This window comes from Oreochromis niloticus, linkage group LG3, assembly GCF_001858045.2.
Source record: "Oreochromis niloticus isolate F11D_XX linkage group LG3, O_niloticus_UMD_NMBU, whole genome shotgun sequence".
Classification (NCBI taxonomy): domain Eukaryota; kingdom Metazoa; phylum Chordata; class Actinopteri; order Cichliformes; family Cichlidae; genus Oreochromis; species Oreochromis niloticus.
The window spans coordinates 84,934,740-84,944,819 of NC_031967.2; the positions used below are offsets into that span (position 1 = coordinate 84,934,740).

At 40.5% G+C, this 10,080-nt stretch overlaps 1 long non-coding RNA gene across 1 annotated transcript; it reads left to right on the forward strand.

Annotated features, from left to right (window-relative positions):
- Window positions 1–3,971: 3,971 nt before the first annotated feature.
- On the forward strand, window positions 3,972–4,615 carry LOC112846404 (uncharacterized). The gene is made up of 3 exons (XR_003219334.1): window positions 3,972–4,033; window positions 4,118–4,216; window positions 4,287–4,615. It is a non-coding gene; the product is annotated as an uncharacterized LOC112846404 (long non-coding RNA).
- The last annotated feature ends 5,465 nt before the right edge of the window (window positions 4,616–10,080 follow it).

Below are 10,080 nucleotides of genomic sequence, written 5' to 3' on the forward strand. Positions count from 1 at the left end.
ATGTCAAACAGCAACACATGATGCCACCATCTACACAATCAGCTGACAGAGTCACAGCTGTCAGTCTGCACAGGGTTCAAAGCCATTTCTAAGGCTTTGGGACTCTGTTGAACCACGGTGAGAGCCATTAGACACAAATGCTGAAAGTGGGGAACAGTGGGAACCTTCCCAGGAGCCAGTGGCCACCAAAATGACTCCAAGAGCACATCGACATCCAGGAGCTCACAAAGAGCCCAGAACAACATGAAAGAGCTGCAGGCCTCAGTTAAGGTCATAACTGAACAATAAGAAAGAGAATCCATGGAGGAGTCCAAGGAGAAAACCACTGCAGACCAAGAAGAACACAAAGGATGGTCTCACACTGTCCAACAACATGTTGATGATCCCGTTTGGGAAAGACTCTGTGGACTGATGAGACAAAAGCTTTCTGACAGCTTTGAGTCCTGTTACATCTGAAACTAACACAGCATCAATGAAAAGGAGCCTCATAGCAACATCACATATGGTGGTGGTAGTGTGATGGTCCCATGTGATGCATCATGGCAGCAACAATACAACAACAAATACACACATGTGACAAATGTACAATAACAGATCATTAAGTGTCACGGCGCCGTGCGCATTAGTATATTTGACTTAAGCTTAATAATCAGAATAATGCTCTGATCTCTTCTAATAAATGAAATCATACCTTTCTACTAAAACTGTTTCTGTTGGTCTCCACCTTTTCCTGAACCAGACCCTGCAGGATCCACCTGAGGGTCCCAGTCCTGGACCCTGTTTGTAACCAGGAGGATCCCAGGCCTGATTATTGTTGATGGATTATAAATATTCTGGTTTTATTCTCATTAAATAAATATGTGTATAAATATGTGGATTCATGTTTCAGTCCTGGACGCTGATGCTTGTTTGTTTGAAAGGACACAGATGGACCTTGTTTCCTTCTTTCCTTCCTTTTTGTGTCCTCTGTGCTTCATCTGCTGCTCTTCACTCTGTTACTTTGGACTGATTTCACTCACACTTTGTTTCCATGGTTTCTGTGCGTCACGCTGACAGCACGTGAACAACACGACATGTTTGATCTCAAAGAAGGAGCAGCATCCTCTCTCCAACCTGTTTCTCCATCTTCTACAACACCTGATTCATTCCAGTTTCTCTGCTTTCACTTTGATTCATGTCAACATGAAGCCTGAACGTCTGTGATGAACACACTATCAGCATCACTGACATGTTTCATCATTTAAAAACACTTCCTGTCACTGTGGTGGTTACAGTGACATCATGCAGTTTGTGCTTTGACCTCCAGAGGGCGACAAATCAGCACAGACAGAGAGCTCCATTCAAACTTTGCTGCCATCAGTAAGAATTCTTCAAATATAATCATCAGTGTTTGAGCAGTTATGATATCAGGGACAATCTAGACATGTGTGACAATACTGAACATGTCACATGACACACCTTAAACATCATGTGACCCACTCTCAGTCTGCACTTTCATTCATGACTTCAACAGGTTGAAATCAGCTTTGAAGAAACATTCAGTGAAATAAATCTTTCATCACAGGATTCATGTGAGCAGCAGATGAACTTTGTACCAACAACATCTTCAATAACAGAGTCTGAATGAAGCTCAGGTGTTGATGCTGCTCACTGATTGGACGGTTGGTTTCAGTCTTTACTGCACAGGTGAAGGTAGAAAGTGTGACTGGATCTATAGACTGGAAACAGAGAAACATGCTGAACATTTGAAGCTTTGCAGCAGAAATGTTCATGTTACAAATACAGCAGAGCTGATCTGGGATCAGTGTGTTCACACCTGCAGCTACAACAAGGTTTCATGTCTCCACACGTCAGCATGTGAACTTTACTCTGACTCAGTCTGAGCAGTCAGACAACATATTTTTAAAGTTAACACATCAACACACACAGAGCTGAGCCCCTCCCACCTGTGCTGAGCTTCAGGTGGAGTCCCGCCTCCTTCCAGGAAGCAGCTCACCTGTGTGTCCGTGTTTAGTGTCCAGGTGTGGAGTGGAGCTTGTTGTTGGTGAAGAAACTGTAAGTTTGCTTTGTTTCCTCCTTTAACAGTTTGTCTTTAGGAACTTTACTGTTTGTTCAGCTCATGTTTGATTTCTACACACAACAAACTGTGTGTGTTTGTATTAAAGTCAGTGTGTAATGTTTCCTGGCTAACATCAGCTGTGCGCAGCTTAGTTCAGCACAAATCTGCCGCTCCATAGTTCATGGTAACGGACTCACAGCTGGACCAACGAGGCCGAGTGTGTCCTCACTCTGAGCTACGTTTGTGTTTGTGTACTTGTAGTTTGTACTTTGTGAGTTCACTCAGAGTCCACAGCGTACGTGATGACGTCACAGCCTTTTACCTCCTTTACGAATATTTACACGCGAGACACCTGCAGAGCTCTGACGCTAAGCTAGCCACACAGCATGCTAACGCTAAGTGTTGGGAAGGAAGTATTATTTTTTGTTATTTTTATTATTTCCATGTATTATTTTATTTTTATTAATTCTATTTTTGTTATTACTGTTATTACTGTCATTACTGTTGCATTATAATCATATAGCAAACATATGTATACAAGAGGTATTGATATTGCATTCAAATGTTTAAATATATTGCCACCCAATTAAGTCTTTATTACAAGTCCAGTTATAACCACTTCAAACAGTTGAATTGAATCTATAACCCGAAATGCTTTTGAATTTATAATCTTAAATGTTTGTATGCAGACTGCATGGTGAAAGAAAAGGCCCCACGTAGAGTAACTCCAAAATGAGACAGGAAGTTATAGGCTTTTGAAGTTGCAGGCTTTGCAAAAGTGAAACCAAAACCAGAGTCTGAGTTTGTATAATGAGTTTATACATTTTACATAGAAGTTAAGATCATCACAACACAGGATGGCCTTAGCCTGGTTGCCTGGGTTGGGGTCAACTAAGGTGCAGAGAGCAGATGCACACTCTGTGCACGCACAGACAGACACACACACATACACACACACGCTGTTAGGGTGTAGGTGAAAGTTGACTGATGAAGCAGTAGATGCACGATGCGAGAGCGGAGCTGGCTTACGGGAAACCACCGGGGAGAAGATGGAAGCCAGTGTACTTTTAATTGTGCCTTAAGTTGTCAAATAGAACATTAGTGGTTTTGGAGCTGATGTATGTGATGACGCAATGAGGGGGCGTCACTAAATATACTCTGATGCATATAAAACTATATTTTGATGTTAGGAGGATGAGATTGTGGGGCTGTCTGCTTACAGAGTCCGCTCATTCTCCCACGCGTGTCATTTCATTAAAATCATCGTCTTTACCCTTTGGACCAGTGTGGTTACTTGCATTCCTCCTGTGTTTCCTTCCCTATATTTTTGAACCTTAACATAAGCTAACGCTAAGAGCTCTTATAGACACGAGTTAAAAAGCTGCTCTTAGTGTTTTATCAGAATCCAGGACTGAGAGCAGCAGCAGAGTTGATGGATGATGAATTACTGGATGGAAGAAGCTTCTCATTAGCAGTGAATCAGTGTGTGTGCAGTTCTCTGCAAACTCAGCAGGAAGAATTAGTGTGAAGCTTTAACTCTGCTGATCCTCTTTGAATCATGGATCAGCTGAAATGTTTAAATGTTATTCACACGTGTTGGACTGACTGAAGCTTCCATTCACAGTGAATCAGTGTGTGTCAGTGAATGCATCGTGTGTGCTTCACGACTCCATCTAGTGGCCTGACAGTAGAGCAGCTGATGGCAGCTTCCTCTGCCTCACACTGCTGTCTGACTGCATTCAGCTGACACTGAGATGAAGCAGGAAAGAAGCAGCTGATATTTGGACAGCACACATGATGGAAAGGAGGATTTCAGTTGATGTGCACATGAATGATTTGTGTTTCCTCTGCAGGTAGAAAGTGTGTGTGAGCTGAATTGAGCAGCATGGATCAGTGTGAGGACAGAGAGGAGGGAGTCCCTCCCTCTAAAAGCACTCTGTGTGGGGAACATGAGAGCCAGACCAAAGCTCAGAGGTGAGATGACCATCTCTAACTGTCCATGACTCTTCTCCATGTCACAGCTCAGCACTCACATCACTGCTCCATCATTATTCACAGGAACCAACCTGGACCTCCACCCAGCTCTGTGTCCAATAAAAGTAACTCAGTCAAAGATGTCATTAAGAGATTTAAGCAAAGACAGTCAGCTAAGAAAAAGTAAGCTAACACCAATAATATCAGCTGATATGTGATGAGAATTTTACTGAAGATTTATCACTTTCTTCAGGATCCATCAGAGACTCGAACCTGGACCTCCACCCAGCTCTGTGTCCTTACAGAGTGACCAGTCTAAACATGCTGGTATTGACTTTAAATCAGGCGTGTGTGGTCCTGCAGAGAGGTAATGTGTGTGTAAATGTTGTTGTGTGTTTGTGAATAAATCCTCCATCATGTTTAATGTCAGCTCTGTTTCACACACATGTTCATATGTGCAGTGGTGTGTGTTGGAGTGTTTCCACAAACACAGCAGATACTCAGAGATTATTTTTAGGAAGGGGAGATGTTCTCAAACTCTGTCCTGAAACTCTTCACTCAGTCTGATCCCCACTTCCTGCTCCTCAGCCATTTTCATCAACCAGGACAGAAATGAACTGAACTGTTGTTTCCTCATCAACTTCTTTCTGTCTGCTGAATCTGTAGTGAATCAAAGTGAAACATGTGTGAAAATGTTAATGATCCAGTTTGTTAGATGAACGTGTGAATGTTGCAGTGTGCTGTTAAACAGTAACACAGTAACTGTGACGTGTCCTGATCTGACAGTAGATCATGTTTGTGTTCTTGGTCACATGACACAGGTCAGCTGTTCACACAGAGTTCAGCTTCATAGGGTGGAACAGTTTGGAATAATACTGGGAACAATGGTTCTTATGGAGCTTTTCTCCTCTGAGCACTTTGATACTCGCCTCATTCACACATTTATACGAGTGTGTTTCCTCTTTTCCTGTGAGTTTATGTATAAATGATAACACACTGTTAGTCACTCACACTGGGACTGCGTCTTTCATTAATCTCACCTTCAGTGTCACACAGACAGGATCTGATGAGCTTCTTGTTCCTATAATGAAGTGACTGATAAAGAAAGCTCCTTTAAACATGAAGCAGCGATCCAGCTGCTGTTGGCGGCAGCGATCCAGCTGCTGCTGGCGGCAGCGATCCAGCTGCTGCTGGCGGCAGCAGGCCGACCACAGTGATGAATCTGCAGACAGCTGGATCAATGTGACAGATCAGGAGGATTCATCCAGAGGAGTTTACTACACCTTACTGACTGTGCTGATCTCACAGTGAGAGCAAGTTTGTTCCACAGTGTTGATGCTGAAACAGTGAAACACAGTCCTGTGTTCGAATCCTGACCTTTGACCCTGTAACAGTCATTTATTCTCTGGTCTGAGGGTCTCAGCTAGAAGATGCTCTGAGATATAAAGTGCAGCTGTAACATGTAGAGATTTGATTCAACTGGATTCTGCAGTGAACGTGAAGCTGCTGCAGTGATGTGTTCACGGTCCTCAGTGTGTGTAGGAGCTTTGCTGCTGTGTGTTGTACTGACTGTAGATGAGACACTGCTGCATCATTTAGGCCTTAATACACTGAGCTGCAATCATGTGATCAGGAGGAAATGAGGGTGTGGATCAGCTGATCAGGAGCATTGATGGGACTCTAGAAACCTTTGTAACCTGTACAAATGAGACTGAACTAGACTTCTGTTTGCTGCTTAACATTCACATGCTGATCAAAGATGAGCTCAGATTTCTATCAGAGTGTTTTCAATCAGTTATTATTGTTCAAGGAGAGATTAGATTAAAAATCTGATCAGGGCCAACAAAAGGCCTTTGGCTTTTTCTCAACACTCAAGTACTCACATTCTTGGCAGAGATGGCACCACACCACTGTTTTATGTCCGACAGTGATATGAATCTGATATAGTTTAAACTGATTTTGTGTTATTTTTAATTAAATGTCTTGCTGCATTTTGTATAAGTTCATAAACTTTAAAAAAAAACCAAAAACTAAACATTAAAGCGATTCTATTACACCTGTATGCAAAAAATGCACTGCACCCAAAATATTTCCCAGTTCAGTGATACTGATCCTTTGAAACTTTTAACAGAACTTTAAATCCAACTATTTAAAGTAAAATTCAAAAAGTCATTTAAAATGCAATTTATGCAGATTTCAAAAAGTCTTTGGTTTTTGCAATATCAGCTCAAAGTCATGTTTATATTTAACAACTTTAAAAATGTTTAAGTTGTAAAGCTGAACATAAACAGACATCCAGAGTTTAAAGCAGTACAAATAAATGCAAACTTTTATCAGGATGGATGTCAATGTGAGCTGTTTGTATCACATTTAACCTGAGAGTGAATTTTGTGTTTTTGTCCAACCATGAAACTGTTCAGCAGCAATACTGCGTTTTGTAAAACCTGAGTCTATCATCGTACGGTCAGACTTAGCAGCGCACAGACATCTGAGCTCCGTATATCGTTTGTTAAGCTTAAAGTACCAACATTCAGAGATGAACTTACACACTTGCTTTACTTGGCAAGTTACTTACTGGGATGCCGGTTTGGCAGCACGTAGCGAGGCTCCAGGTGCTTTAAGTGTGAAGTAACTCCAGAACGCCGACAGGTCTCACACACAACAGCCGCTCAGTCACGTGATGCACATTGCTTTGACGTGCTCAGGAACTACCTGTGAGGTGCTTTATTCATGTTTATTGATCGGGTTACATTTTTTCTTTCTCTCCGATATCCGATCCAGTAATTTAAATCTGACCTTGGTAGTCCAGACTTTGTAAGTTCACATACAAGTCCGGACTTCCCAAGAACACGAGAACTCAGTGTGATCGTTTTACAACAGGAACGGCAGTGTACTTTATGACATCTCTGTTCTAAAGCTTTTACTGCCATTCCCCCTTAATTTAACTGTGATTAATAATTGCAATAGAAATTATACATGGTTATTTAAGAAAGAAAGAGAATTTTAAAAATCTCAAGCACTTTGGCAAAATGCATTTTATATATGATCTGTTTCATAATGTCTAATAAGCTTCATACAGTTAAGCACAATCACTGCATGACAGAAACACAAGCTTCATCTCTCTATTAATAAACACAGCACACATGTATGTGTGAATAGAAAGAAACAGGTGAGATGTTAGAGCGCTTTTATTTTAGTAACACTCAGACCTACAACAGACAGCTGCTGGGGTTTGGAAGAGAACTGAACTAATATTTAAATCTAATCTGATCATTGTTGGACCTTCAGGATCTCCACGTGTTAACATGCTGTTTTTGTTTCCTCCTGAATTTAAATATGTTTACTGTTAGATTTAATTCAGAGTCAGCTGTTTAAATGAGAACAGCACATTATACATGTGGGGAAATATTCAGGGTCAAATATACTGACAGCTCTCCAAGTAAGACTTTAAAATAAAACAGTCCGGTTATGAAGCTGAACTTTGATCTGAGCCAAACTGATTTACTCAGGAACAATTCAAACACACAAATAATTTAGAAGTTATCAAAGTGACTTGTATATCATGTTTGCTGCAAACACATTGAGCACCTGTATTTGTAAGTTAAGTTCAAACACAGTAAATGATTGAAATAAAGTCTGATGCTCTGTGAAGTGGATGATATAAACTGTCATATCCGCATCAACATTTTGATGAATTATGTTCAGAACATGTAAATCTCTCACAAGCATGTGAAATGATAAACTGACTGAAGCACTACTGGACTCTGCATTACCCATAATGCCAAAGGGCCTCAGACATGGGGACAAAGATGGATGGAAACTTATTTTACATTTTTTTTTATATTCAACCAAAGTAACAAACCAATAAAAATCATTTCATATTTACATCTATAAACAAACACTCACAGCATGGCTGTGGTCACACCCACGTGTCATGTTTTAATAATATTTTCATATATATTTGTTTGAAAGTAAGTTGTTTACTATATGGGTTAATATGATCATTTTAGTTTGAAATTCATGCTTTTATTTTGAAACAGGAATCTGCAATGTGTTAACATAAAGAAATGTGCAGTGTCTGTGTTAATAAGTACTGACGCACAGCAACACTGGGTTTGTTCATGTTTCTAATTACTTAAATGAATGATAATACATTTTGTAGTGGCAATTCCTTTTGTTTGACAAACCAAACATCCCACAATTAAAAGTCCACAAGCCACTGCTGCACTGAGATAATGTTTCGTACGCAGGCAAAAGAAGTCCACTGTCCAAACTTGAAAGTTGCGTTTTTATGGTTTATTTATCCAGTTTGGCAAGCAATAACAAGATCCATATTTTGTTACTTCCTGCTGCTTCTCCTGCTCTGGTAAAAAACCATAGGCCCACCCCAGTGCATGCTGGTCCTATACCAGTCTCTTTATTTATAGAAACAAAATGGCCCTACAGCTCTTACTGACTAATTTAACAAAGTAACATCAAACAAACAAAATATTGAAACAAAATATTAACCGACAAATAAACTTGTAAATAAACCCCAAAATATAAGTAAACTAACAACAAACTTTAACTAAATAAAAAATAAGAACAAATAGCTCCAACACATTTTGTTGAACAGAGTTTATGTGTAGCTGTTAGCTAGTGACATCACATAGTCAATCAGCTGAGCTGTAGTCGTGTCATTACAGTATTTCAGTTTCTTGTGAAAGGACTCACAGCCTCATTTGATGTGATGCTGGAGCTATGAAAGATAATCTGCCTCATACGTGTGACATAAAGAGTTAATTTGATGTCATGTTATAGTTTATGTGTGTGCAGGAGAAATGTTTTTTTACTTTAACATTTTCATTTTATGGTGGTAATATTTTGTTTTAGCTCTTCTGGTGTTTTCACCTAAAGTTTCAATGAACCACATCTCTAACAAAGTTTCTGTGACACATCAGTTTTAGAGAGCGTCATTCAGCCTGAGATGCTACACCCACAGGCTGTGACACATGACCTCTGCTCCGTATTTACAGTGGCTGGCAAAAGTATTCGGCCCCCTTGAACTTTTCCACATTTTGTCACATTACAGCCACAAACATGAATCAATGTTATTGGAATTCCAAACATTTTTTACAAATAAATAACTGCAAAGTGGGGTGTGCGTAATTATTCAGCCCCCTGAGTCAATACTTTGTAGAACCACCTTTTGCTGCAGTTACAGCTGCCAGTCTTTTAGGGTATGCCTCTACCAGCTTTGCACATCTACAGACTGAAATCCTTGCCCATTCTTCTTTGCAAAACAGCTCCAGCTCAGTCAGATTAGATGGACAGCGTTTGTGAACAGCAGTTTTCAGATCTTGCCACAGATTCTGGATTGGATTTAGATCTGGACTTTGACTGGGCCATTCTAACACATGGATATGTTTTGTTTTAAACCATTCCATTGTTGCCCTGGCTTTATGTTTAGGGTCGTTGTCCTGCTGGAAGGTGAACCTCCGCCCCAGTCTCAAGTCTTTTGCAGACTCCAAGAGGTTTTCTTCCAAGATTGCCCTGTATTTGGCTCCACCCATCTTCCCATCAACTCTGACCAGCTTCCCTGTCCCTGCTGAAGAGAAGCACCCCCAGAGCATGATGCTGCCACCACCATATTTGACAGTGGGGATGGTGTGTTCAGAGTGATGTGCACTGTTAGTTTTCCACCACACATAGCGTTTTGCATTTTGGCCAAAAAGTTCCATTTTGGTCTCATCTGACCAGAGCACCTTCTTCCACATGTGTCCCCCACATGGCTTGTGGCAAACTGCAAACGGGACTTCTTATGGTTTTCTTCTTCTTCTTTCTTGTGGAATTCCAATAAAATTGATTCATGTTAATGGCTCTAATGTGACAAAATGTGGAAAATATTTTTGCAAGCCACTGTATGCAGGTGATTCATTTATGTTTCAAAAGGGGCGACTTTTACTTTGAAGGGGAACAGACCCTTCTGTCTGGTTGAAGTCAGTTTTCACTTTATTCTAGATTCTGTGGCTGCAAATGAGAAACAAATGTTTCTGTCTAACAGGATC